Genomic DNA, 24,141 nt, shown 5'->3' on the forward strand with positions numbered 1-24,141 from the left:
CTGATGCAGTCACTGGTTCATGTGGCCCTTTCTGTCTGTTGGGCCCGTAATCGCCTTATGCCCTTAGTGCTCTTCACCCTCCCCTGATCCAGGTGGGTTGAGACCAATTGATGCATCTTAGATGGCTGCTTGCTAGCGTTTAAGACCCCAGACTCCACTCTTCAAAGTGGGATGCAGGATGTTTTCTTAATAGATTTTATTATGCCAATTGACTTAGATGTCCCCTGAAACCATGGTCCCCAGACCCCTGCCCCTGCTACACTGGCCTTCGAAGCATTCAGTTTATTCAGGAAACTTCTTTGCTTTTGGTTTAGTCCAGCTGTGCTGACCTCCCCTGTATTGTGTGCTACCTTTCCCTTCACCTAAAGTCGTTCTTATCTACTATCTAATTAGTGAATGCCCCTCTCCCACCCTCCCTCCCTCCCCTTCTCGTAACCATGAAAGAATGTTTTCTTCTCAGTTTAAACTATTTCTCAAGTCGTTATAATAGTGGTCTTATACAATATTTGTCCTTTTGCAACTGACTAGTTTCACTCAGCATAATGCCTTCCAGATTCCTCCATGTTATGAAATGTTTCACAGATTCCTCACTGTTCTTTATCAATGCGTAGTATTACATTGTGTGAATACACCACAATTTATTTATCCATTCATCTGTTGATGGGCACCTTGGTTGCTTCCATCTCTTTGCTATTGTAAACAGTGCTGCAGTAAACATGGGTATGCATATGTCTGTTCATGTAAAGGCTCTTATTTCTCTAGGATATATTCCAGATTGCTGGATCGTATGGTAGTTCTATTTCTAGCTTTTTAAGGAAGTGCCAGATTGATTTCCAAAGTGGTTGTACCATTTTACATTCCCACCAGCAGTGTAGAAGTGTTCCAGTCTCTCTACAGCCTCTCCAACATTTATTATTTTGTATTTTTTGGATTAATGCCAGCCTTGTTGGAGTGAGATGAAATCTCATTGTAGTTTTGATCTGCATTTCTCTAATGGCTAATGATCGTGAACAGTTCCTCATATATCTGTTAGCTACCTGAATGTCTTCTTTAGTGAAGTGTCTATTCGTATCTTTTGCCCATTTTTTAATTGGGTTATTTGTCTTTTTGCAGTTGAGTTTTTGCAGTAGATTTTAGAGATCAGGCACTGATCAGAAATGTCATAGCTAAATACTTTTTCCCAGTCTGTAGGTAGTCTTTTTACTCTTTTGGTGAAGTCTTTGCATGAGCATAAGTGTTTGATTTTTGGGAGCTCCCAGTTATCTAGTTTTTCTTCTACATTCTTTACAATGTTTTGTATACTGTTTATGCCATGTATTAGGGTTCCTAACGTTGTCCCTATTTTTTCTTCCATGATCTTTATCATTTTAGATTTTATATTTAGGTCTTTGATCTATTTTGAGTTAGTTTTTGTGCATGGAGTAAGGTATGGGTCTTGTTTCATTTTTTTGCAGATGGATATCCAGTTATGCCAGCACCATTTGTTAAAAAGACCGTCTTTTCCCCATTTGACTGTTTTGAGGACTTTGTCAAATACCAGCTGCTCATATGTGGATGGATTTATGTGTGGATTCTCAATTCTGTTCCATTGGTCCATGTATCTGTTGTTGTACCAGTACCAGGCTGTTTTGACTACTATGGCGGTATAATAGGTTCTAAAATCAGGTACAGTAAGGCCTCCCACTTTGTTCTTCTTTTTCAGTAATGCCTTATTTATCCGGGGCCTCTTTCCCTTCCGTATGAAGTAGGTGATTTGTTTCTCCATCTCATTAAAGAATGTCCTTGGGATTTGGATCGGAATTGCGTTAAATGTATAAATCGCTTTTGGTAGAATAGACGTTTTTATAATGTTAAGTCTTCCTATCCATGAGCAAGGTATGTTCTTCCACTTATTTAAGTCTCTTTTGGTTTCTTGCAGAAGTGTACTGTAGTTTTCTTTGTATAAGTCTTTTACATCTCTGGTAAGATTTATTCCTAAGTATTTTATCTTCTTGGGGGCTACTGTAAATGGCATGGATTTGGTGATTTCCTCTTCGATGTTCTTTTTGTTGGTGTAGAGGAATCCAACTGATTTTTGTACGTTTATCTTGTATCCCGATACTCTGCTGAACTCTTCTATTAGTTTCACTAGTTTTCTGGAGGATTCCTTAGGGTTTTCTGTGTATAAGATCATGTCATCTGCAAATAGAGATACTTTGACTTCTTCCTTGCCAATCTGGATGCCCTTTATTTCTGTATCTAGCCTAATTGCTCTGGCTAGGACTTCTAACGCAATGTTAATTAAGAGTGGTGATAAAGGGCGTCCTTGTCTGGTTCCCGATCTCAGTGGGAATGTTTTCAGGCTCTCTCCATTTAGGGTGATGTTGGCTGTTAGCTTTGTATAAAAAAAAAAAAAAAAGCTTTGTATAGATGCCCTTTATTATGTTGAGAAATTTTCCTTCTGTTCCTATTTTGCTGAGAGTTTTTATCATGAATGAGTGTTGAACTTTGTCAAATGCCTTTTCTGCATCAATTAATAAAATCATGTGATTCTTGTCTTTTGTTTTATTTATGTGGTGGATTACATTAATTGTTTTTCTAATGTTGAACCATCCCTGCATACGTGGTATAAATCCCACTTGGTCATGGTGAATTATTTTTTTGATATGTTGTTGAATTCTATTGGCTAGAATTTTGTTGAGGATTTTTGCATCTACATTCATGAGGGATATAGGTCTATAATTTTCTTTTCTTGTGGTGTCTTTACCTGGTTTTGGTATCAGGGATATGGTGGCTTCATAGAATGAATTTGGTAGTATTCCATCCTTTTCTATGCTCTGAAATACCTTTTAGTAGTAGTGGTGTTAACTCTTCTCTGAAAGTTTGGTAGAACTCTGCAGTGAAGCCGTCAGGACCAGGGTTTTTTTTTGTTGGGAGTTTTTGATTACCTTTTCAATCTCTTCTTCTGTTATGGGTCTATTTAGTTGTTCTACCTCTGTTTGTGTTAGTTTAGGTAGGTAGCGTGTTTGTAGGAATTCATCCATTTCTTCTAGGTTTTCAAATTTGTTTGAGTATAGTTTTTCATAGTAATCTGATATGATTCCTTTAATTTCAGAAGTGTTGGGTCTGTTGTAATATCGCCCTTGTCATTTCGTATTCGGGTTATTTGCGTCCTCTCCTGTTTTTCTTTTGTCGGTTTGGCCAGTGGTTTATCAATTTTGTTGATTTTTTCAAAAAACCAGCTTTTGGTCTTGTTAATTCTTTCAATTTTTTTCCTGTTTTCTATTTCATTTAGTTCAGCTCTCATTTTTGTTATTTGTTTTCTTCTGGTGCCTGTGGTTTCTTTTGTTGCTCTCTTTCTATTTGTTCAAGTTGTAGGGATAATTCTTTGATTTTGGCCCTTTCTTCGTTTTGTATGTGTGCATTTATTGATATAAATTGGCCTCTAAGCACCGCTTTTGCTGTGTCCCAAAGGTTCCGATAGGAAGTGTTTTCATTCTCATTGGATTCTATGAATTTCTTTATTCCATCCTTAATGTCTTCTATAATCCAGTCTTTTTTGAGCAGGGTATTGTTCAGTTTCCAAGTGTTCGATTTCTTTTCCCTGCTTTTCCTGTTATTGATTTCTACTTTTATGGCCTTATGGTCAGAGAAGATGCTTTGTAATATTTCAATGTTTTGGATTCTGCTAAGGCTTGCATTATGACCTAATATGTGGTCTATTCTAGAGAATGTTCCATGTGCACTAGAAGAGAAAATATAGGTGGTTGCTGTTGGGTAGAGTGTTCTGTATATGTCTACGAGGTCAAGTTGGTTGATTGTGGCATTTAGATCCTCCATGTCTTTATTGAACTTCTTTCTGAATGTCCTGTCCTTCACCGAAAGTGGTGTGTTGAAGTCTCCTACTATTATTGTGGAGCTGTCTATCTCACTTTTCAATGCTGTTGGAGTTTGTTTTATGTATCTTGCAGCCCTGTCATTGGGTGCATAAATATTTAATATGGTTATATCTTCTTGGTGTATTGTCCCTTTAATCATTATATAGTGTCCTTCCTTATCCTTTATGATGGATTTAACTTTAAAGTCTATTTTGTCAGAAATTAATATTGCCACTCCTGGTCTTTTTTGATTGTTGTTTGCTTGATATATTTTTTCCATCCTTTAAGTTTTAGTTTGTTTGTGTCTCTAAGTCGAACGTGTGTCTTTTGTAGGCAGCATATGGATGGATGTTGTTTTTTTAGTCCATTCTGCCACTCTCTGTCTCTTTACTGGTGCATTTAGTCCGTTTACATTCAGGGTAATTATGGATAGGTATGAATTTAGTGCTATCATTTTGATGTCTTTTTTTGTGTGTTGTTGACAGTTTCTTTTTCCTGTTTGATTTTATGTGCTGAGTAGATTTTCTTTATGTATTGTCCTCTCCTCATATTTGTTGTTGTTGATTTTGTTTCTGCTGAGTCTGTATTTTTCCCTTGTATTTTATTTTGATGAGTAGGATAGTTTGTCTCCTTTGTGGTTACCTTATTATTTACCCCTATTTTTCTAAATTTAAAACTGACTTTTATTTCTTTGTATTGCCGTATCTTCCTCTCCATATGGAAGGTGTGTGATTACATTTCTTAGTTGCCCTCTATTATTTTAATGTTATCTTCTTTCACATAGTAACATCGCTGTTACCCTGTGTTGGGCTTTTTTTTTTTTTTTTTAACATTGCTTTGTTTTTTTGGATTTCCCTATCTGGGTTGACTTCTGGTTGCTCTGCCCAGTGTTCTAGTCTTGGGTTGATACCTGATATTGTCCATTGTCTAACCAAAGAACTCCCTTAGTATTTCTTATAGTTTTGGTTTGGTTTTTACAAATTCCCTCAACTTGTGTTTATCTGGAAATGTCTTAATTTCACCTTCATATTTAAGAGACAGTTTTGATGGATATATGATTCTTGGCAGGCAATTTTTTTCCTTCAATTTTTTAAATGTCATCCCATTGCCTTCTTGCCTGCATGGTTTTCTGCCGAGTAGTCTGAATTTTTTCTTATTGGCTGTCCTTTGTAGGTGACTTTTCTTTTATCCCTCGCTGCTCTTATAATTGTCTCTTTATCTTTGGTGTTGGTAAGCTTGATTAGGATATCTCGGTGACTTTCTTTTAAGATCTACCTTATGTGGAGTTCGATGAACATCTTGGCTAGATATCTTCTCATCTTTCACAATATCAGGAAAGTTTTCTGCCAACAAATCTTCAACGATTTTCTCTGTATTTTCTGTTATCCCTCCCTGTTCTGGCATTCCAATCACTTGTAGGTTATTTCTCTTGATAGAGTCCCACATGATTCTTAAGTTTTCTTCATTTTTTAAAATTCTTTTATCTGTTTTTTCTGCAAATATATTAGTGCCAAGTGATTTATCTTCCAGTTCAGAAATTCTAGCTTCTACTTGCTCAATTCTGCTCCTCTGACTTTCTATTGAGTTATCTAATTCTGTAATTTTATTGTTCCTCTTCTGAATTGCTGATTGCTATCTGTCTATGGATTTTTCCAGCTTATTAAACTTTTCATTATGTTCCTGGATAATGTTTCTAATTTCTTCGGTTGCTTTATCTGTGCGTTCCTTGGGTTGTTCTGCGTGTTGCCTCATTTCCTTCTTGATGTCTTGAAGGGTTCTGTATGTTAAACTTTTGTATTCTGCATCTGGTAATTCCAGGAATGCACTTTCATCTAGATAATTTTTATGAGGTCACATTTATCTATTTTGTTTTTGCTGTTTGTGCTTTTGTTATTATATTAGATAATCCATTGTTCAAAGCTAGGCCTGACCGTGTTGCCTTTGCTTGTTCTTCTAAGAATTTTATGGTTTTAATTTGCATGTTTAGGTCCTTAATCCATTTTGAATTTGTTTTTGTGTATGGTGTGAAGCGTGGATCCTGTTTGATTTTTATGCATGTGGAAATCCAGTTTTCTCAGCACAATTTGTTGAAGAGACTTTTCTTTCCCCATCAAATGGACTTAGCACCATTGTCAAAAATCATTTGACTATAGATGTGTGAGTTTATTTCTGGACTCTCAATTCTATTCCTTTGGTCTATGTGTCTATTGTTATAGCACTACCAGGCTGTTTTGATTATTATAGCTGTATAATATGTTTTAAAATCAGGAAGTGTGAGTCTTCCTACTTTATTCTTCTCTTTGAACATTGTTTTTGTTATTTGGGGCCTCTTGCCATTCCATATAAAGTTGAGAATTGGTTTTTCTATTTCTGTAAAGAAGACTGTTGGAATTTTGGTAAGGATTATGTTGAATCTATAGATTGCTTTGGGTAGTATTGACATCTTCACAATAATCCATGAACATGGAACATCTTTCCATTTGTTTAAGTCTTCTTTGATCCCTTTCAGCAATGTTTTATAGTTTTCATTGTGTAAGTCCTTCTTGTCCCTGGTTAGATTTATTCCTAGGTATTTTATTTTCTTAGATGTCATTGTAAATGGAATTGTTTCTATAATTTCCCTTTCAGATTTCTCATTGCTTGTGTATAGAAACTGAAGCGATTTTTGTTTGTTGTCCTTGTACCCTGCAGCTTTTCTAAATTCTTAATTAGCTCTAGAAGCTTTCTTGTGGACTCTTTGGGGATTTTCTGTATATAGGATCATATAATCCATGAATGGAAACCCTAGTAGTGTAGTGGTTAAATGTTATGGCTGCTAAACAAAGGGTAGGTAGTTCAAATCCACCAGGTGCTCCTTGGAAACTCTATGGGGCAGTTCTACTCTGTCCCATAGGGTCACTGTGATCAGAATCAACTCAATGGCAGTGGGTTTGGTTGTTTTTTTAATCTGTGAATAAAAATAATTTTACTGCTTCATTTCCAATCTGGATACCTTTTATTTCTTTTTCTTGTCTTATTTCTCTGGCTAGGACTTCTAATACAATATTGAATAGAAGCAGTGAGAGAAGACACACTTGTCTTGATCCGATTTTAAGTGGAAAGCTCTCAATCTTACTCCACTCAGTGCAGTGTTAGCTATTGGCTGTTCATATATGCCCTCAATCATACTGAAGAATTTTCCTTCTATTTTAATCTTCTTTAGGGTTTTCATTAAGAAATGGTGTTGGATTTTATCAAATGCTTTTTCTGCATCCATAGAGGTGATCATATATTTCTCTTCCTTTGTTCTATTGATGTGGATATGATTGCTTTTCTAATGTTGAACTGTCCCTGCATTCCTGAAATAAAACTCACTTGGTCAGTATTGGCTAGTATTTTGTGGAGAATTTTTGCATGAGGATATTTGTAAGAGATATTGGCCTGTAGTTTTCTTGTGGTGTGTTTGTCTGGTTTGGGTATAAGGGTAATATTTGCATCATAGAATGAATTGGGGAGTATTCCTTCCTTCTCTGTCTTTTGAAAGAGTTTAAACAGTATCGGTATCAATTCTTCTCTAAGTGTTTGGTGGAATTTCCCAGCGAAGCCATCTAGTCAAGGACTTTTTTGTTGTTGTTGGGAGGTTTTTGATCACTGATTTGACCTCTTCGCTTGTTATGGGTCTGTTGAGACTTTCTATTTCCTCTCGAGTCAGTTTGGGTAGGCTGTGTGCTTCTAAGAATTTATCCATTTCATCTAGGTTATCCACTTTGTTACCATACAGTTGTTCATAATAACTAAACTTTGTTACCATACAGTTGTTCATAATATTCTGTCATAATTCTCTTTATTTCTATTGAGTCAGTTGTAGTGTTCCATCTTTCATTTTTTATTTTGGTTTTTTGAATCTTTTTTTTTGGCAGACGAGTTTAAGGTTTTTCAGTTTTATTGATCTTTTCAAAGAACCAACTTCTGGTTTTATTGATTCTCTCTATTGCCTTTCTGGTTTTTATTTTATTTATTTCTGCTCTGATCTTTGTTATTTCTTTTCTTCTGGTAGGTTTAGGCTTATTTTGTTCTACTCTTTCTAATTCCTGGAGTTTCTGAGTCAGGCTGCTAATTTGAGATCTTTCTTCTGTTTTTATGTAGTCATTTATTACTATAAGTTTCCCTCTGAGTACTGCCTTTGCTGTATCCCATAAACTTTGGTATGCTATGTTTTCATTTTCATTTGACTGTAAGAAATTTATGATTTTTCTTTTGATTTCTTCCTTGACCCATTGGTAATTTAATAATGTGTTGTTTAATTGCCATATATTTGTGTATTTTCCAGGTTTTTTTTTCTATTATTGAGTTCTAGCTTCACTCCATTATCATCAGAGAAAATACTTTGTAGGATTTCAATCTTTTTAAATTTATCAAGGCTCACTTTATGACCTAAAATGTAGCCTGTCCTGGAGAATGATGTATGTGCACCGGAGTAGAATGTATATAGTGCTGTTCTTGGATGGCGTGTTCTATATATGCCTGTTAAGTCTAGTTGGTTTATAGTGTGACTCAGGTCCTTTGTTTCCTTTTTCTGCTTTCTAGATGTTCTGTCTAATATTGATAGTAGTGTACTGAAGTCTCCAACTATTATTGTAGTACTGTTGTTTCCTTCATTTCTATCAGTGTTTGCTTTATATATTTAGGTGCCCCAATGTTGAGTGCATATGTATTTATGATTGTTAAATCTTCTTGATGAACTGACCCTTTTATCAATATATAATGTCATCTTTATCTCTTCTGATGGATTTTCGCTTAAAGTCTACTTTATCTAATATTAAGATTGCCACCCTGGCTCTCCTTTGGTTATTTTTTGCATGGAATTTTTTTTTTTCCTTCCTTTCACATTCAACCCATTTGTGTCCTTGGGTTTAAAGTGTATCTCTTGTAAACAGCATATAGTTGGATCATATTTTTTTATACATTCTGCAACTCTCTGCCTTTTGACGGCAGCGTTTAGTCCATTTACATTCATTGCAATTACTGATAAGAAATGACTTATTTCTGCCATTTTCTCATTTTTTGTGTGTCTTAAGCCTTCTTTGTCTTTTAGTACTCCTTGCTTTTATGTTTTATTGGTTTATTGTAGTGAGCCTTTTTGGTTCCCTTCTTTCCTTTTGTGTATGTTTTTTGTATATTTTCGCAGTGGTTACCATGAATATTACACCTAAGAGCTCGTATTTATAACATTCTAGGGCATGTTAGTACCTAGCTAACCTCAGAAACGTATAAAAACTTCTATATCTGTACCATTCCTCTCTCCTCCTTTTGTTGTTGTTATCACTAATTACATCCTTGTATTTCATGTGCCCTGTAACAATTTTATCCTTGCCTTTTATGAATTTGTTGGAATTCCTTAACTAAATCTGATTCTTTCAGTTTTTTTTCCCTAGTCATGTAGTCTTTTGTGGGTTATTTTGGAAGGTTTAAAAAATTGCATTATTGCTGTCTCAACATTTGCTGGGCACACGCGATGGTACCGTTAACCAGATCTGCACAACAGATTTGCATTTTCTCGATTCAGCTGTTCTTCACCTCCTGTCTTTGGAAATAGATGCTTAAACTGAGTGATAACCGGCCTCCAGCCAAAATTACATAACTGGTGCACTCGTATCTGTCAACCGCAACCTAACTTGCATCTAAACAGCTCCTGAACAGTACCATAATTTATTGTTTATTGAAGCCATTCAAATTATATCTTGAAGCAGCATTAGGTGGCTCAAGAGTAATAGCTGATTTTCATTTTGGCCTTAAAATGCTGCCTTCTTGCTTTCTTTCCTTGCTTTCGTTGTATTCTGTTTTGTTCTCTGATATGGCCTGGGACATGGCAGGGACTCAATAAGTATTTATTGGATGAAAGAATGAATATGCTTCCTCAAAATCAGGGCCTACTTTTAAGATGTCAATTAGGTTACAGAAGCACTCTGTGGAGGTTGGGACCTTTTTGTCATTTTGCTGCAGATATTACGTGCAAGAGGTAACTTATTAACTGCACCTGCTGTGACTGGATACACCACAGGTGTCTGGATCCACTTAACTTCCGAATCTCCTGGCCCTGGAGGGAGGTAGATGGGGTGAGGCTGCCCCAGCCTGTTGGGTTCACTGGTGTTAGAGCTGGGCAAGGATCAAATTCCCAAAAATGAAGGGACCACCTAGCCAGAGGAGACCCAGAGGGTTGGACAAGAAGCTGGAGTTCAAGAACAGTAGTTGCATGAACTACTGGAGTCCTTACTTTGTGCCAGTCAGCATTCAAAGCGCTTTTACCCTCAGTAATGCATTTAATCCTCCCAACACTCCTATGAGGTGGGTACTCTTATTGCTATTTTACAGATGCAGTCTGTGCAGCATTGAAGTTAAATAACAATTTCATGTACACAACCAGTAAGTAGGGGAACCAAGACTCAAACCAAGGTCTCAGGTTTCTGAGCGTAGGAGTTTAGCCATCAGACCATACTGCTGGTTGGTCTAACAGCTTGCCAGGCACGGGGGCCAGATTCTGACGTGAAAGATGAGTCTGGAGGTTGTCAAGAAGAGGACAGAGAAGCTCTGTAGGGGTCTGGAGTGGCCACTCTGGACACGCACTTATTCAGACTGCATGGGACAGAGCCCTTTATTAAGGCTGTTCTGTGAGTACCACGAAACCCCAAGGAAGACCAGAGGGAATAAAGTGTAGAGGTCGTGTCTAATTAGTATTCATTGCCTTCAGAGCACGTGGCCCATTAAACACACACACGGGAATAACGTGGTATGTGGTGCATGGTCCGGTGGTTCAGAATCAGGCCTCTAGAATCAGACAGACTTTTTTTCCTACCCGATTCTGCCCCTGACAATCTGCAAGCTTGGCTATTTTTACTTTGATTCGTTAATAATACTGCTCTTTAATTTTGTCATTTGAAATATTATTAATTAAACCCCAGTGAATTTAATAAAGATCCTAGTCAAATAGTTTGTCAATCATTAGATATTTAAATATTTTAAATGCTCAGAATAAAACTTCGGCTTATTTAATAAGCTCGTATTTCTCTATTCCTTAATTTTTAGAGAATATTATAGTTGGGGGAATAAGCTATAAGCACATGATTTCCATGAATTATCTCAGCCTTAGAATTTAGATTAAAACCCTACATATCTCATGATATGAATTTAGCACGTGATACAGATTTATTTAACCCTTTCCCAGATAATTATTTTCAACCCTCTGTGAAAAGGTCATAGAGAAGATTTAAATGGCATCTAAAACTGACAATCTATAAATAAAGTCACTGTGCCTTTTAGTTTTGAAGTGAAATTAGCTGGGTGCTAACAGTATTTTATATTGTGTTAAACAAATATACCTTGTGAAAGATAAAGAATAGAAAATTATGGCTTGGTACAAATAGCTGGTGGCAGTACATCTGTGGGTGAACAACAGATATTGTACAGTGTATATACTGTGTATATACTGATTTATGTAGCGTGTGTAGGCCATACCAAAGGTAAACAATTGTAAAGAATAGTGTATCAGTTTGCAGCCAATAAACAAAAATTCTCGTGTAATGTTGGGGGAGAGATAAGAGGTCTGGGGCCTTGGCTCTTCTGTTGTATTCCAGTATTCTGGTAATATTTAATGGTTTAAAATAAACGTGAATTATTTTTGTAACCAGAAAAAATAGAATTTGCAAATAAGTAACATTTTAAAGCCCATGTACTTGACGCTGCTCCCCATCTAGGTTATTTTGTCTTTTTCTCCCTTTTTTTTCACTGACACAGAGAGTAAATCACCTCACCTCCTTTTTTTTGTTTTCCCACCAATCTTTCCTTAGTATGTAGCAATCTGGCACCTAAATCTTCAAGTACAACTCTTTTCAAGTTTACTTAATGACCCAGTATTGCCAAATCCGTTGACCTATTCCAGGAGCGAAAAGGAGGCCAGTGTTGCTGGGTGGTGCAAACCGTTAACACGCTTGGCCACTAACTGACAGATTGGAGGTTCCAGTCCACCCAGAGGTGCTTCTGAAGAAAGGCCTGGCGATCTCCTTCCAAAAAATTAGCCGTCGGAAACCCTACGGAGCACAGTTCTACTGTGACACATGTGGGGTACCATGAGTTAGAATGAACTCAACAGCAACTATCAACAATTACAAATCATCACAACAACCCTGTGAGCAGGTGATTTTATCCTTCCCGTTTTGTGGATGAGGAAAGTGAGGCCCAGAGAAGTACCCAAGGTCAAATGATTACTCATTTCTGGCAGTCATTCCTACTATGTCACATGACAATGAGGCTGTTAGTGCTGAAAATACTTTTCCCTTTGTAACTCTTGAAATTGCTGTCAGATCCAATTTGTAAGTGGTGCAAGAAAATCTTATTATAACGTTATAGTCATGCTTTTTTCCTTTTTCTTTTTAACAAAAGCACCATTGATCACTTCATTCCACAGACTTGGCTAGGAGTTGCTTTTGTTTCTAAAAATCAAAGTCATCCTCAAAGGACAAGGCTTTAAAAGGAAAGTCAACAGGCTCTGACCTGAGGGTGACCCTGTGGTTCTCTGACAAAATAAAGGGCAGTGGCTTTGTGGCAGGATTTTCCTTCACTGGCCTGAAGCTTTGTCCTCTGCTTTCAGGGCCATAGCTTTGTGCCAGATGGCTGGGGTAGCAGCCTTGACTGTCCGCTAAGTGGGAAGCTTATTGTCATTTGACCATATATTGTATTTTAGTTGCTGTACATTGCATCCATTAACTTTTGCTACATAGCATACCACCTCAAAAGTTAATGGCTTAAAACAACAACCATTTTTTTAGCTCATGATTCTGCAATTTGGGCTGGGCTCAGCTGAGGTGTTCTTCTGTCTTCCACTGGGTTCACTCATCATCGATGGTCAGCTGTCAGGTAGGCCAGGTGCTGGCTGGTCTAGGATGCCCTTAGCTGGAACGATCATCTGTTTCACATGGCCTCTCATCCTCCATCAGAATAACCTGGCCTTGTTCACATGGCAGCTGCGCAGAATTCTAAGCGTTCAAGTAGTAGCCCTCACGGCTCTTGAATCTTAGGTTTGCGACTGGCATAAGGTTATTTCTGCCATATCATATTGGCCAAAGCAAGTTACAAGGCCAGCCCAGATTCAAGGAGTGAAGAAATAGAGACTACCTATTAGTGGGAAGAGCTATAAAGTCATGTTGCAAAGGGCATGAATTCAAGGGGACTGGAGAGTGGTGGCATTTTTGCCGTTTATTTTACATACTGTGTTGGAGGTAATATGGATTTTGGCAGCAGATGGCAGGTTTGACTTCTGACTCTAGCCTGGCAACTTCAAGGAAGTTACTTAAGTGATCTACAACTTCCTTCTCTCTTCTCCCTCCTCCATAATTGGGAGGACTGAGAGGATAAACAAGGTAATATGTGCAGGGGCCAGCTCTGGGGCCAGACTGTTAGAGTTCAACTTCTTACTCTTTCATTTAGTAGTTAGTGATTTGAGGCAAGGTATTTAGCCTCTCTGTGTCTCTGTTTCCTAAACTGAAAAATGGTAATAATAATAATACGTAGTACCTAATAATAATATGTAGTTGTTTTGAGGATAAATAAGTTACGGGAAACCTAAAAGAGTACCTGGGACATAGTTTACATGCAATAATTATTAACACTATTACCATTGTGCTTGGAAATTAGGTAAGGGATGTTATTTCTCCATGACCCCTTCCAGGTGACCAGTCATTCCATAAATGAATGAAGGATGGTATCCCTGTTATGACTTGCTAGATACTATAAAAAAAAAAATATAGATAGCATAAAATGGACTTTCTTCATCAGTCTGAAAACACTAGCACCTTCAAAAAATGACACATATTTGTAGAAATCTAATCATAACTTTTAGAAATAATATTGAGCTCAGGACCTGAGAATGCAACATGAAGACACCTACAAGGTTCAAGGAGCTGCCAGAATCACAGCTTGTGACACACACACACACACACACACACACACACACACACACACAGGTTGCAAATATTCCAGACCTCTCTTGAGAATTTATGTCTAAAGAATGGAAGATATATTTTTTAAAAGGAATTAAAATGAAGCTCAATTGATTCCTTTTTAAAAAGAACATATCTTAAAATAAATCATATTGATCTTCTTATTGTTTAGAGAATTATGTTTTTCTTTTGCTGCTTTTTAGGGACAGGAAAAACACAATTCACAAACTAGTCCCAGATCCAAAAGATGCTTAAACCGTTAACCCCTTAGAATAATAAAGGGTTATCCAGAAAATAGAGAAGAGAGGTGAAATAGAATTTTCTTAAAACAAACCTCTTTTTCAGAAGTCAAGTACTATGGATTTTTCCATGCTTCCACATGAAGTATCCTCCATCAGTTACTGATATTGTCCTGAAGCAGAGGCCAGCAAACTATGGCCCATAAAGACCACTTGATTTTGTAAATAAAGTTTAATTGGAACATAGCCATGCCCATACTTTTTACATATTGTTTATGGCTGCCCATCACATGTTTAAGGTAGCCCAACAGAATGCTGAAATTATTGAACAATATCATTAACATCACACACAAGCAAAATTTTCCTGAAGATAAGTCGAAAATGGTTGCAGCGGTACATCAACAGGGAACTGCCAGAAATTCAAGTGGGATTCCGAAGAGGACATGGAACCTGGGATAACATTGCTGATGTTAGATGGATCTTGGCTGAAAGCAGAGAGTACCACAAAGATGTTTACCTGTGTTTTGTTGACTATGCAAAGGCATTCAGCTGTGTGGATCATAACAAATTATGGATAACATTGTGAAGAATGGGAATCCCAGAACACTTAATTGTGCTCATGCAAAACCTGTGCATAGACCAAGAGGCACTCATTCAAACAGGATAAGGGGATCCTGCATGGTTTAAAATGAAGAAAAATGTGCATCAGGGTTGTACCCTTTGACCATGCTTAATTAGTCTGTATGCCGGGCAGATAATCTGAGAAGATGGACTATGTGAAGAATTACGTGACATCAGGATTGGAGGAAGACTCGTAAACAACCTGTGACATGCAGATGACACAACCATGCTTGCTGAAAGTGAAGAAGACTTGAAGCACTTATGGATTATGCTTCAACATAAAGAAAGCAAAAATCCTCATAACTGGACCAATAAGCAATGTCATGATAAATGGAGAAAATATTGAAGTTGTCAAGGATTTCATTTTACTTGGATCCATAATCAACGCTCATGGAAACAACAGTTAAGAAATCAAACAATGTATTACATTGAGCAGATCTGCTGCAAAAGACCTCTTTAAAGCACTGAAAAGCAAAGATACCACCTTGAAGACTAGGTGCACCTGACCCAAGCAGTGGTGTTTTCAGTCACCTTATGTGCTTGGAAAACTGGACAATGAATAAGGAAGACTGAAGAAGAATTGACACCTTTGAAATGTGGTGTTCGTGAAGGATATCGAATATACCATGGACTGCCAGAAGAATGAACAAGTCTGTCTTGAAAGAAGTACAGCCAGAATGCTCCTTGGAAGTGAGGATGGTGAGACTTCGTCTCACATGCTTTGGACATGTTGTCAGGAGGGACCAATCCCTGGAGAAGAACATCATGCTTGGTAAAGTAGAGGGTCAGAGAAAAAGAGGACGGTCCTCAATGAGATGGACTGACACAGTAGCTGCAACAATGAGCTCAAGTGAGGATGACGCGGGACTGGGCAGTGTTTTGTTCTTTTGTACATAGGGTCGCTATGAGTCAGAACCAACTTGACAGCACCTTACAACAACAACAACAACATGGCTGCTGTTGCACTCTAAGGGCAGAATTGAGTAGTTGTGACAGAGACTGTGTGGTTCATAGGCCTAAAATCTTTCTATCTGGCCCTTTAAGAAAAAGTATACAGAATTCTGTTCTGAAGTCCTGGAAATGTCCATATTTTTGTTTTTGTTGTTGTTATATAGGAAGCAGTATGAGGGAAACTTAATAGTTACGCATAGAATTTGGAGCCTTGCTGACCTGATTTTAGGGCCCAGTTCTACCCCCTTTTGGATGTGTGACCTTGGACCTTGCTAGCTTTGTGTCCTTGTAACCTTAATCTTCCTAAATCTCAGTTTTCTCGTCTGTCTGTAAAATAGAAATAATTGCTTCATAAAGGTGTTTGTGAGGATTAAACGAGATAATGCCTTTAAAACACTTAGCTCGGTGGCTGGCGTAGTCACTGTGAAGTGTATCAATAAAATAAAATTGGAAAAAATTCCTTGGACCTGAAATGGAAGACTGAAAATGAGCATAATAGAGGAAGGAGTGTCTTACAAGCTTAAAAGGAGCTTAAAAAATTGTAGCCCATCACACGAGGTCATCTTCCTTGGTGCTTATAGTTCTTTTGAGCACAAATAGAAAACTAACATATCGTACAACCTGTAGCTGAACAGAAGCCTCTTTTGCTTATGAACATGTAAGGATTCCAGCGGCTGCTTGTAAGTCACTTGATTCAAGTTCAGAGTGGCACTCTCCAGGGAACCTGTATGGATATACTATCTCAATTCATTATCACACCTTTAATAGCTCACCCTTTCCATTTAACAGACAAGAAAACCGAGCCTGAGAGAACTTAAGCTGCTGGTGGTATTGGTTCCAACCAGGGCTTCAAACTGGCCCCTTTGGGTTGGAACCCTGTTGAGAATTTGCATTTCTAACAAGTTCCTGGACGATGCTAATGCTGCTTATTTGGACCAATCCTGAGAACGACTGGTAGAGCAGTGGTTTTCAAATTTTACTATACACAAGAATCACCTGGTGATCTCGTTAAGCAGTAGACTGTGATTCACAATACCTGGGGTGGAAATGCAAATTCTCAGCAGAGGTTCAAACCGGAATGAGCCGGTTCAAAGTCCTGGTTCCAACTCTACTGTCTTCTTTTCAACTGCCTTGAAAAGTGTATCCAATCATATTAGTATTAGCTTTCTTTTTATCATCAATACATTTTTATTAAGACATTATTTTAAACAGTACACACAGATACACACACACACACACACGGCACACACTATAGACCAGGGATACAAATCTAAGGCCCACAAATGTATGTGTATGTTTTTCTTTACCTTCATGGTGTTATAGTGGGTTTTTTTTTTAACTTTTTATTTTGAAATGATTATATATTCATAAGAAGTTGCAAAAATAGTATAGAGAGGTCCTGTTTCCTCAGTTTTCTCATCTGTTAAATGGGGAGAGTGGCAATCATAGTACCCACCTCATGGGACAGTTGCAAGAATTGACTGAGATGGGGTATGTAAAGCATTTAATACAGTGAGCACCTAGCGCATAGTGGGTGCTCAGTAAGTAGTAGCCATTGTTACTAAGAATTGTGCTTGAAGGAGGAAAGAGGCAAGTGTCAGCAAGTGAAAGGCCAGAGGGAGGAGAGATGGGTACAGGTCAGCAATCAGAGACATAATAATTCAAGCAGGAACAGTGAGATGGTTCAGGACAGACACATCATCAGAGCCGCCACCAGAAGCTTCCTTTTACAAAGGCCCTGCCGTGCCTTCTCTGAGCGGAGGGCGGGCCGTGAAGGGAATGCTCCAGATCCCATGTTCTCTTGGAGGTAGACTGGTAAGCTAGGTTTGCAGATCATTTCAGTACTGAGAAAGGGGTTTTTGTGGGAGTAGAGTTTTCACGAAGAAGACTTGGCTGCTCCTTACTGATTGGCATTGACATTGACGCTTCCTGGGCCTTCTATTGTAATATAGTTACGGCTTCCCTGGTGCCCCTGCGCTGGCCAGGGCCTATGTAAGTTGGAAGAGTAAAAGGTTTTAAGGTAGGAAATCAACCATACAATTGTTAAGCTGCACCTTCAGCTTTCTCCTTAGACTGCAGGCTGATTAAAAGGCCATGATAACCATTCCTGTTCTACCAAGAACTGCGTTGTATTCCACAGGAGCAAATTAAGTTTGAGACGTGTAAATATCCTCACAAAGATTAAGCATTTCAGTTGGGCTGGTGTTCTTACGTAATCCCCTGAGACGCCCAGCCATGCCTTTGTATTAGCTTAATTGGAACACAAGAGATCAGAACTTAATTAGAACTTAATTGAATGGCCATATCAAACAGAGCTAGCTTAGTGGCTACACTGTAAACTTCCCTTGGAAATTCTTCTTTCTGATGCATCTCTGAAAACATTTCGGGCACTCAGAGTGAAGCTAATGATTTTGACTGTAAGCAATTTTTGTTGAAAAGCTTATACGATAAGGGGTAAAAAATAGTAAAAACTCAAATAAGTTTGTATCAGCTGGATAGTGTTAAGTGTGCAACACTAACATTCCTATATTTGGTTGCGTTAACTCCTGGAGGGCAGGCCCTACAACTGACAGAAAATCCCACTCAAACTGACTTAAGTAGAAAAGGGATTTTTTTTTTTTTTGGTGTATTTTTTTTTTATGTAGACAAGAGGCCCATGGGAAGATCTTCCAGTGCAGCTTGCTCTGGGGGCTGAGATGATGTCTTCATGGCCTAATTTATGTTTCTTATGAGTACGCTCCATCCGCCAAATAGGCCCTCTCCTTGTGACACCAGGCTGTGTCCTCTAAGGCTCAAGTATAGCAGAAAGAGAGAAAGTCTCTCTCCAGAGTTTTGCTCTAATTGAACCAACTCAGGTGGTGACCCACTTTTGAATCAATCCTTGGGGGTAGGAGAATTCATGCAAAGGGAAGGAGCCCCACCCAAAGCACACAGCTAAAGAGTCAAAGGAGAATCCCCCAAAGGAACTCAGGGTGCTGTTACCAAAAGAAGGCAGAAGGGATGCTGGGTAGCAGAAAACTGGCTTAACTGGTAAAAGAGATTTATTGGCTCAGAAATCTATAGAAAGTTCTAAGGTAGAGAGTGAAGGCCCCAGGATTGGTTTGATTCAGGGGCTTTGTGATACGACTGAGGACCTGGTTCTCTTCTGCCTCTCTGCTTGGCCTCTTGCAGGGTCAACTTTATTCTAAGGCTGACTTGCTTTGGAGTAGCAAAACAGCTACTACCCCTGGCCTAGGCTTTGCCTCTTCCCGCTGCATCAATTAGGAAGAGGGGATGGGCGAGCTCTTCCAGAAAAACAAGTAAAATTATTTCCCAGAACCCTGGCACACCTCCTCTCACATCATATCATAATGATAGGGGCCATGCACCCTTTCCCCAGTTAATCAGACCTTTTGGCCAGGATAAATGTAGATCAGAGGGGCTTAGGTAGAGGTGGCAGGGGAGCTAGAATTATCCCAGTGGCTTATCAGAGCTCATACCTGCAGCTGGAAATGGGGTTAATCATCTCCACCCATGGAAGCTACTATCCAACTCAAGGTTTTGAGGGCATGGCTGCTGCACATTGAAATGATAAGCACAGTGGGGCCATGTTTTAGCATGTCTTTATCTCTAGTGTTTAGCACAGGGCTTGGCACATAGTATGGTAGGTCTTCAGTAAATACTTTCTAACAGGATCAAACTGGAATGGTGTACTTTGCTTAATTAAAAAAAAAAAATCAGGAGTTTTATGCATGAGTAAAATGATTGCCGAAAATAAGTCCTATCTCAGCTTTCAATGTGGAGTCTGGATGAGGCGATAAGACTTTCCACCTTTTTTCCTATCCCAACCCATGCAACATAAAATTTTCCCTTTCTGCTTTTGGTTACTCATCAAATTCCATTACAGTGAAGAGTATTGTAAACAATAGTTGGTATCAGGAAACTATTTCTAACTCCTGACAAGTTCTTTGATGATCTCATGACACTAAAATTTGCTACTATGAATAATTCAGTAAACCAAAGCCTTGTTTACTTTTCTTTGTACATTCCTTGCCCAACTAATAGTTATTTATTAGAGTTGGTGTTTTTTAAATCAAATGCCTAAATATCAGTTAAAAAGGGCAAGGACCCTGGTCAGTGACAGAAGAAACTCCCTTCCCGGGCCTTGACCAATAAGGGAAATTAGAGATGCCATCAACTCTTGTTTGAAAACAATATTCTAAGGAGTGGGAAAAAATAGATTCTGGGAGGAAAGGCATGGTGGAATTATTTTAGTGTTACTCCTTTTAATCAAGATCACTTTTAGAAATGACTGTGTCTGTCTGCAGCATGGAAGTCTTAGTCAATATTTTGTGTTATTAGTGCATATTGTGAACATCTTTTGAGAATTATTCTTTTTCTCTGGTGAAACCCTAACACAATGAAAAAAACGTGGAATTTTGAAATTTGCTGTGATGAGTATTTTGGCATCTGGTTATGGTCCAAGTGTTTGATCATTTCTAAGGTCATAATTATTTATCAGTTTTGTCATGTCTAGGTATTCTCAGATTTCTCGAAGTTTATTGTGGAGAGTATGTTGGAAAGAAGTCTATGGTATTCTAAGTTCTAAGCCACAGCCCGTGCATGTCTTATCCATGTCTCCATCACCCTGGCACAAGTGATTCAACCAGGAATAAGTGCCAGGCTCTCTGGGCAGCCACTTTAGGATGGCGAGCAGTGATGAAATGGCCTGGTACAATTGCTCTGCCCAACAGGGGTGGTCTATCCTGGTTAGCATCTAACCAGCCCAGCCACATTCTCCCTTTCAAGGAGCTGGGATGTCGGACATACAGAGAGAATAGGCAGACAGTAGGGTGGGCTTAAGGGGAGAGACACCCAGAGATAAGGAGAAATAAAAGCCATGGGTTAGCAGAAGCCTTGAAAAAGAGAACGAGCAAGAACCATGAGGAGGAAGCAGCAGATAAAGAAGCAGCAACTAGAGAAAGAAGCCCCAGGAAGCGAGCTGAGTCCCACATAGGACTAGAACTAGAACTATTGTTGAGTCACCAGAGGCTGGTGGATGCCTGGAGCCTCTCCTATGCCCTAGGAGCTGTGAACACTGGTCTGGCTCTTTCTGAGACACAGGTGGGAAGGATTTTTGTTCTTCTTACCATCCCATCTACCTTTACAGTAACCCCCTGTTATGGATTGAATTGCATCCCCCCAAAATATCTGTCAACTTGGCTAGTGCATGATTCCTAGTATTGTGTGACTGTCCACCATTTTGTCATCTGATATGATTTTCCTATGTGTTGTAAATCCTACCTCTATGAAGTTAATGAGACAGAATTAGAGGCAGTTATGTTAATGAGTCAGTATTCAATCTACAAGATTAAATTGTATCTTAAGTCAATCTCTTTAGAGATATAAAAGAGAGAAGTGAGCAGAGAGACAAGGGGACTTCATGCCATCGAGAAAGTAGTGCCAGGAGCAGAGCATGTCCTTTGGGTCTGGGGTCCCTGTGCCGAGAAGCTCCTAGACTAGGGAAAGATTGATGACAAGGACCTTCCTCCAGAGCCAACAGGAGAGAAAGCCTTCCGCTTGGAGCTGACACCCTGAATTGAACTTCTAGCCTACTAGAGTATGAGGGAATAAACTTGTTTGTTGAAGCTATCTACTTGTGGTATTTCTGTTACAGGAGTACTAGATAACTGAGACGTTGTTCAACAGTATTTTTATCTTCTCCCTGGGCGAAGCCTGAACATGTGGCTGCTTTGGTAAATGGAATGAATGGATGTGACCTATGTCATTTCGAAACATATGCTTTAAGAGTCAAAGTACAGTTTACCGTATTTTTTTCCCCTCTGCCATATTTTAGATAGAGAGGCTGCTCTGTCAGCCTGGGTCCCAGAGTAGAAAAAACATGGAGCAGAGCCACAGCCAATTGAAATATTCATGTAAGATGAGTGAAAAGTAAACCATTGATGATATAACCTACTGAGATTTTGGGGTTGTTTGTTGTTGCAGCAAAGTCTAGCCTAACCTGGTTTATGCTGTTGTTAGCTGCTATTGTATCAGCTCCCAACTCATGGGGACCCCACGTAAAATGGGATTGGACCATTGTGTTCCATAGGGTTTTCATTGGCTAATTTTCAGAAATAGGTCACTAGGCCTTTCTTCCTAGTGTGTCTTAGTTCGGAAGAACCTGTTGAGTATCACAGCAACATGCAAACCTCCACTGACAGATGAGCAGTGGCTACGCTTGAGGTACATTGGTCAGGAATTGAAACCAAGTCTCCCACATGGAAGGTGAGAGAATTCTACTACTGGAGCAACAGTATCCTCAACCTGACCTGTACACCCCCAGTAACCAAGGTAACCTGAGTGTATTTCTGGTGCTTGCAAACTCAAAGAGTCTCAACTAATACAATCGCATAGCCGGCCACACTCCAATCCATTAAACTGTACAGCATCTGCTTCCGACGTTTTTTCTGTTGTGGAATTATATTAGTCAGCTGATACAAATTCAATTACTTTGCAGTGTTAGCTGTTTCCCTTTCCAGTCTTCAGTCCTCCAGTCTGTCTCCTATATGTATCTCAAACATAAAAATTGTTAAGTTTGGATTGAACCCCTTATTAATTTCTGCCTTTTCTCTCTTTGAGGTTTGAGTCTTTCATAACGATGTTTGCTCCTCCCCTCCAATTTTGTTATTAAAAAATTCAAACATATAGAAGATTTGAAAGAATTTTGCAGTGAATACTCACATATCCACTGCCTAGATTCTACAATTAACATTTTGCTTTATTTGCTTCATGGCTTATCTAGCCACCAATCCATCCTTCTTATTTTTTGGATGCATTTCAAAGTAAGTTGCAGACACATGATAGCTTAATGACATACTTTGACATTTAGTCTTTTTCCTTTTAATTCTAGATTCGATTTTTTTTTCTTTTTTACCTTGTTTAAGGTTGCCTTTACCGTCTCCTTTGCTCACCCAAACTTGCATTTTCACCTGTTAACAAGCCTGCACTCAGTGAACTTGTCCACATTTCTTAGTCCTTGGGTATCCACACTCTCTTAATCTCGCTCTTTAATTTTTCTATTACTTCCTCTCTTATCTCTTCACTCCCCACAACTTTTCATTTGCTTTCTCTTCACTCTTTCAGCTCCCCAGCAGATGATTTTTAAACTAAACAACAGCTGAACAATATCCCCACTGTTCTGCGTGTCTGAGTATGCACGGCACGTCCACGCTTGCCCAGAACAGAAAGGAAACACAATTTCTTGCATTTTGTTTCTTTACATCAAAAGTGATTAAATCAGTCTGTATGACCTTCATACATCAGACCATTTGGCTATTTTTGAAGTCTATGTAATAGAGTAAATCAAGCTGCATTCCCTTTGTAAAAGGAATCTTTACCACCAAATGGTACAGTAAATGCCAAGGGAACAATGCATCTTTTGTAGGATCAGAAAGAAACACTGCCCTCCTACAATTGCTGGGTTATTTAAATTATTATAAGGCAATTCAGGCTAGTTACACATTTACATTGTTGTACAAGTATTTTCTTATTTTGGTTACAGATGACTTTTGAAAGAAGTCTTGATCTTGCAATGCAGAGTTAGAAAAAAAGAAGACCTTATTAAATATTTTTTTAAATACAATTTTATTTTAGGCCAGTTTTAGACCTACAGAAAAATTGTGAAGCTAGTTCCCATATACCCTACACCCAGTCTCTCTTTTTTTTAATATATAATTTTATTTATTTTGTTGTTGTGGAGAATATACACGGCAAAACAAACACTAATTCAACAGTTTCTACATGTAGCATTTAGTGGCATTGATTACATTATTCAAGTTCTGTAACCATTATCGCCCTCCTTTTCTAAGTTATTTCTCCCCCATTAACATAAATTCACTGCCCTCTAAGGTTGTTATCTAATATTTCCAGTTGCTGTTGTCAATTTGATCCCATATAGATCGTTCTTAAAAGAGCATAATGCTCAAGGCAGACATTTTTTACTAGTTAAACTGTTGTTTGGTTTTAAGAGGACTTCAGGGGCTATTTTTCATTTAAGTTTTAAAGATTGTCTCAGGGCAGTTGTTTCAGGGGTTCATCCAATCTTCATGGCTCCAGGAAGTCTGGAGCCCAGGAGAATTTGAAATTCTGGTCTGCATTTTCCTTCTTTTTGGTTAGGATTCTTCTATGAAATCTTTGATCAAAATGTTTAGTAATGGTAGCCAGGCACCATCCAATTCTTCTCGTTTCGTGGCCGAGGAGGCATTTCTTCATGGAGGCAATTAGCCACACATTGCATATCCTCCTCCTATTCCTGACATGTTATTGGGCCAGTTACTGGGATGTCCTGTGAAACCATGACCCTTAGACTCCAAACCAAGAAACCAAATCCCATGATGTTTTTGGTTGTACATAAGCAGCCTCAGCAGCTACATTTTTTTTTTGTCATTTTTGTAAATATACCGCACAACTTTTGCCAATTCAACTTGACTCTTAAACCCTCCCCATCCCTGCTAACCACTA

General features: G+C 38.5%; 1 protein-coding gene across 2 annotated transcripts in view; it reads left to right on the forward strand.

Moving 5' to 3' along the window:
• Positions 1–24,141, forward strand: part of IQCK (IQ motif containing K) — a 153,684-nt gene that overhangs the window by 25,714 nt on the left and 103,829 nt on the right. The window lies entirely within an intron of this gene.

This window comes from Loxodonta africana, chromosome 12 (assembly GCF_030014295.1).
Source record: "Loxodonta africana isolate mLoxAfr1 chromosome 12, mLoxAfr1.hap2, whole genome shotgun sequence".
NCBI lineage: Eukaryota > Metazoa > Chordata > Mammalia > Proboscidea > Elephantidae > Loxodonta > Loxodonta africana.